Source organism: Pseudorca crassidens, chromosome 10 (genome assembly GCF_039906515.1).
Source record: "Pseudorca crassidens isolate mPseCra1 chromosome 10, mPseCra1.hap1, whole genome shotgun sequence".
NCBI lineage: Eukaryota > Metazoa > Chordata > Mammalia > Artiodactyla > Delphinidae > Pseudorca > Pseudorca crassidens.
Window position 1 is genome coordinate 44562608 of NC_090305.1, and position 6000 is coordinate 44568607.

General features: G+C 37.5%; 1 protein-coding gene across 4 annotated transcripts in view; it reads left to right on the forward strand.

Moving 5' to 3' along the window:
* BEND6 (BEN domain containing 6) overlaps window positions 1-5118 on the forward strand; it is a 53151-nt gene extending 48033 nt beyond the window's left edge. For 3 of the 4 annotated variants that reach the window (XM_067753512.1, XM_067753511.1, XM_067753514.1), the window contains one exon: window positions 2817-5115. The gene's annotated coding sequence lies outside the window, so the exon portion shown is untranslated. Of the gene's footprint in view, window positions 1-2816 lie in introns of all 4 variants that reach the window. The other variant, XM_067753510.1, reaches the window with a different exon arrangement.
* Window positions 5119-6000: the final 882 nt, after the last annotated feature.

Genomic DNA, 6000 nt, shown 5'->3' on the forward strand with positions numbered 1-6000 from the left:
AAAAATCTGAAAGAGAAATCAAGGAAACACTCCCATTTACCAATGCAACAAAAAGAATAAAATACCAAGGAATAAACCTACCTAAGGAGACAAAAGACCTGTATGCAGAAAACTATAAGACACTGATGAAAGAAATTAAAGATGATACAAATAGATGGAGAGATATACCATGTTCCTGTACTGGAAGGGTCAACACTGTGAAAATGACCATGCTACCCAAAGCAACCTACAAATTCAATGCAATCCCTATGAAACTACCAATGGCATTTTTCACAGAACAAAAAATTTCACAATTTGTATGGAAACACAAAAGACCCTGAATAGCCAAAGCAATCTTGAGAAAGAAAAACGGAGCTGGAGGAATCAGGCTCCTGGACTTCAGACTATACTACAAAGCTACAATAGTCAAGGCAGTATAGTACTGGCACAAAAACAGAAATATAGATCAATGGAACAGGATAGCAAGCCCAGAGATAAGCCCACACACATATGGTCACCTTATTTTTGATAAAGGAGGCAAGAATATACAATGGAGAAAAGACAGCCTGTTCAATAAGTGGTGCTGGGAAAACTGGACAGCTACATATAAAACAATGAAATTAGAACACTCCCTAACACCATACACAAAAATAAACTCAAAATGGATTAAAGACCTAAATGTAAGGCCAGACACTATCAAACTCTACAGAGGAAAACATAGGCAGAACACTCTATGACATACATCATAGCAAGATCCTTTTTGACCCACCTCCTAGAGAAATGGAAATAAAAACAAAAATAAACAAATGGGACCTAGTGAAACTTAAAAGCTTTTGCACAGCAAAGGAAACCATAAACAAGACCAAAAGACAACCCTCAGAATGGGAGAATATATTTGCAAATGAAGCAACTGACAAAGGATTAATCTCTAAAATTTATAAGCAGCTCATGCAGCTCAATATCAAAGAAACAAACAACCCAATCCAAAAATGGGCAGAAGACCTAAACAGACATTTCTCAAAAGAAGACATACAGATTGCCAACAAACACATGAAAGAATGCTCAACATCACTAATCATTAGAGAAATGCAAATCAAAACTATAATGAGGTATCACCTCACACCAGTCAGAATGGCCATCATCAAAAAAATCTACAAACAATAAATGCTAGAGAGGGTGTGGGGAAAAGGAAACCCTCTTGCACTGTTGGTGGGAATGTAAATTGATACAGCCACTATGGAGAACAGTATGGAGGTTCCTTAAAAAACTAAAATTAGAACTACCATAGGACCCAGCAATCTCACTACTGGGCATATACCCTGAGAAAACCATAATTCAAAAGAGTCATGTACCGCAATGTTCATTGCAGCTCTACTTACAATAGCCAGAACATGGAAGCAACCTAAGTGTCCATCGACAGATGAATGGATAAAGATGTGGCACATATATACAACAGAATATTACTCAGCCATAAAAAGAAATGAAATTGAGTTATTTGTAGTGAGGTGGATGGACCCAGAGTCTGTCATACAGAGTGAAGTAAGTCAGAAAGAGGAAAACAAATACCATATGCTAACACATATATATGGAACCTAAAAAAAAAAAAAAGGTTCTGATGAACCTAGGGGCAGGACAGGAATAAAGATGCACATGTAGAGAATGGACCTGAGGACACGGGAAGGGGAAGGGGAAGCTGGGACGAAGTGAGAGAGTGGCATGGACATATACACACTACCAAATGTAAAACAGGTAGCTAGTGGGAAGCAGCCACATAGCACAGGGAGATCAGCTCGGTGCTTTGTGACCACCTAGAGGGGTGGGATAGGGAGGATGGGAGGGAGATGCAAGAGGGAGGAGATATGGGGATATATGTATATGGATAGCTGATTCGCTTTGTTATAAAGCAGAAACTAACACACCATTGTAAAGCAATTATACTCCAATAAAGATGTTTAAAAAAAATGGGTAGAGGACCTGAACACACATTTTTCCAAAGAAGACATACAGATGGCCAACAGGCACATGAAAAGATGCTCAACATCACTAATCATCAGGGAAACTCAAATCAAAACCACAATGAGTGATAACCTCACACCTACCAGAATAGCTGTTGTCAAAAAGACAACAAATAACAAATTGTGGAGAAAAGGGAACCATCATACACTGTCAGTAGGAATGTAAATTGGTGCAACCACTATGCAAAACAGTAAGGAGAGTCCTGAAATAATTAAAAATAGAACTACCATAAAATCCAGCAATTCAACTTCTGGATATTTTTCCAAAGAAAACAAAAACACTATTTTGAAAGGATATATGCACCCCTTATGTTAATTGCAGCATTATTTATAATAGCCAATATATGGAAGCACCCCAAGTGTTCATTGATAGATGAATGGATAAAGAAGATATATATATGACAGAGGCAAGGCAGATTTGGGAAATTTCCTGATACTTAAACAATCAATAAGTGTTACCAAAGAGTGACAAACAGAATTGTTGATAATATTTTAAGATGCGTATGTGGGGATCATTAATTTTCCTTTGTGTGTTTGAGTTTTTTAAAAGTCTTGTGAGATAAAAATATATGTTAAATATTTTAGTTGTTATCTATGCTGGAATTCTTCTGAATAGATCATAAAATAATTCCTAAGTCACCTCAACAATAATTGTTCTTATTAACAATTTTGTATTTTTAAGCAAAAATTTGTAGTTGACACAAAGATAAATAACTCATACTGTTATTATAACATATTATTGTAACCTAAAAACTGTTAAAAATACTATAAGAACTCTAACATAAATTTGCTCTGTTTTTTTTTTTTACTTGCTTTTTATAGGTATTATAGTTACCTGAAACAAAAGAACCTTCAGTAGTAAATCTAACATTGGATTTTGCTGGAGACTCTGCAGCCTCCCTGGCAGTGAGCACAGGGACAGGTGCAGTGAGTGACAGGCTGGGAGAAACCTGCGACATTGTTGGGCCGCCCTGATGGAGCACAAGCTTGTGAAGAAGCTGCATGTAGATTTCACCCTCAGTACCAGTGAGGCATCAAACCAGAGAATTTCTAGCAGGCCCATGAGCATGCAATATGGTTTCTTGGAAATATGCACTTTCCCACCCCAAAGTGGTCCTTTGTACAGCTAAACTAACAGGACAATCAGAGCTCTTACCCTAGCAACAAAAACTTTAACCCCAAAGATTCATCATTGTCCTAATCAATCCCTGTACGTTTATTATTACCAATGACTCTCCATTTTAGCTTTTGGATCTTTAGTATAAGCACATGTTTGGAAAAGTAAACAGTGAAATAATCAATGTTCACAAACATGACAGCAGCAAAATCAGCCTAAAATCTGATAATCATATCTAATGAAGTAACAGAGTTTTGGCAATAAGATTACAGGATTATTCTGTTACATAAAATTGTATAAAATAAGAATCTGAAAAAATTAGAACAGCAAGACCTTTTTATTTGAATATTAAACTATTCCACTGTGCTCCTGAAAAAGAAATAAACCCAAGTTTTCGTGATTGCTAAAACAATGCATCAACTTTTTAAAAAATCTTTTTTCATGTTTGTTTGTTTACATGCTTCTTTTTATTGCCCAAAGTATATTAAATATGCATGTGTAATACAAAACATCACACTGCTACATTGCTTAGTTTTAACTGATTTGTTTTCATAGTATCAGAAGAGAAAATAATTGAAAACAAAATCATATGGGTTTAGTAATCACACATATATACAAATACCATTTTGTAAATGAATAAAAGATAAAACATTCTTTATCAACAGGCCTCTCGTTTGATATCAGGTTGTCACACGTGACAACTGTACAATGTCAAGCCATGCTTCTTCAGTGCACAAGGCCATGTTCAAACTTGGAAAGGAGGATGATTATGATGGTTAAAAAGTCCAGCACTGTGGACCCAGGAACATTCCATAAATGTTGCTTGATAACAATGTGGTTGTACAAAATAAATATTCTTAAGGAAATAACTTATGTTAACATTTGCTACTTTTACTTAAATATAAATAAATCCCATTGAAAACATAAAAAGTATTTGCTTTTTTCTTATTAATGTATAAAATCCAGGGAGAAAATCATTTTCTAGGCTGATGGCTTCTTTACATAATACAGGGGTGCCTGTATCTTTTCGAATTAGAGTTTTGTCTGGGTATATGCCCAGGAGTGGAATTGCTGGATCCTACGGCAACTGTATTTTTAGTTTTTTAAGGAACCTCCATACTGTTCTCCATAATGGCTGCACCCATTTACATCCCCACCAACAGTGTAGCAGGGTTCCCTTTTCTCCACACCCTCTCCAGCATTTATTATTTGTAGACTTATTAAAAAGATTAAAAAAACCTAAAAATATAAAAATAAAAAGCTTCATATATTGAACGATCATATATGCTTGTCAAATAAGAGCTGAGGTGAATTTTTTTTAATTCAGTGTCTGCAACGTCATTGTCTGCTCTCTGGGTTTCAATTTTGTGGTCACCTGATAGACCATCCACTGGAAGTGTATGTCCATGTTCATTCTGTGGGCTCTGGTCATTGTGAGGTGGAGCCTGGGCAGGGCTAATCATCCTGGGGGTCAATAACAAATATCAGTGCTCCTGTTCCCTGGTTATAGTCAAATACGGGGTCAAAAAGTCAACGTGTCTCAGGAAGTCCCAAATCTGAAAATTAACAAAGCAGTTAAAACCTACAGCTAACATTATACTTCATGATGGAAGACTGAATACTTTCCCTTTAAAGTCAGAAACAAGTCAAGAATGTTCATTCTCACCACATATAGTCAAGATTATTTTGGAGCTTCTAACTAGTTCAATAAACCAAGGAAAGAAATAAAAGGTATTCAGGGGACTTGCTTGGTGGTGCAGTGGATGACTTCACACTCCAAATGCAGGGGGCCTGGGTTTGATCCCTGGTCAGGGAACTAGATCCCACATGCATGCCACAACTAAGGAGCCCATGAGCCACAATTAAGGAGCCCACGAGCCACAACGAAGGAGCCTGCGAGCCACAACTAAGGAGCCTGCCTGCCACAACTAAGACTTGGTGCAACCAAAAAAAAGAGTCAGTGGAATGTGCAAAGTCTTTAAAAATAAATAAATAAAAAGTATTCAGATTGCAAAAGAAGCAGAAAAACTGTCTTTATTCATAGACAACAAGCTTATCTATGCAGATGATCTAAGGGAATCTCCAAAAAGGTACTAGAACTAAAGAGTAAAAAAAGTGTAAAAAAAAAAAAAGAACTAAAAAATGAATTCAGCAAAGTTGCAAGATACAAGATCAATTTACAGAAATCATTGTATTTCAGCTGTCGGGTCAGCAAGATGGCAGAATAGGAGTTTTCTACCATCATCTTCATCCATGGATGAGACTATCTTTGTGGGAGTCCAGGGGTCCAGCAGAGAGGTTCTAGCACACCACTGAACAAAAAAATCCAAGAATAGATGGACTGAAGATGGTAAGAACAGTTTCACTTTACCCACATCACCACTCCCCCAAGGTGGCACAGCTTAGTACCAAGAGAAACCCCCTTGGACCATAATTTCTCCCATGGGGGTAAGTGAGAGGTAGTGAATGAGCTGGTCCACCCAAGCCATGCTGAACGCTGCCTAAGAGGTCCACTTCTTTCTTGCCTACCCAGAATCCCAAGGTATTTGACATGGCTAGATAGGGGAGAGGCTGGGTGCAGGGAAGAGAGATGGGAATTACAGAAACCAGGACCCAGACTCAACAAAGGGCTGAGGATCCTATTGACTGGCAGACTCCACCAGGAGGCCTGCCCACCAGCCCCCTGGGACACCTCACATGCAGACCCCCACAAATAGGACACCCCCACTGGTCTGTTCATAGATTGTAAGAATAATATTGTTAAAATGTCCTTAAATGATCTACAGATTTAATTATAATCTCTATCAAAATCCCAATGGCATTTTCATGAAATAGAACAAACAATCCTAAAATTCCTATGGAACCACAAAAGCCACTGAATAGCCAAAG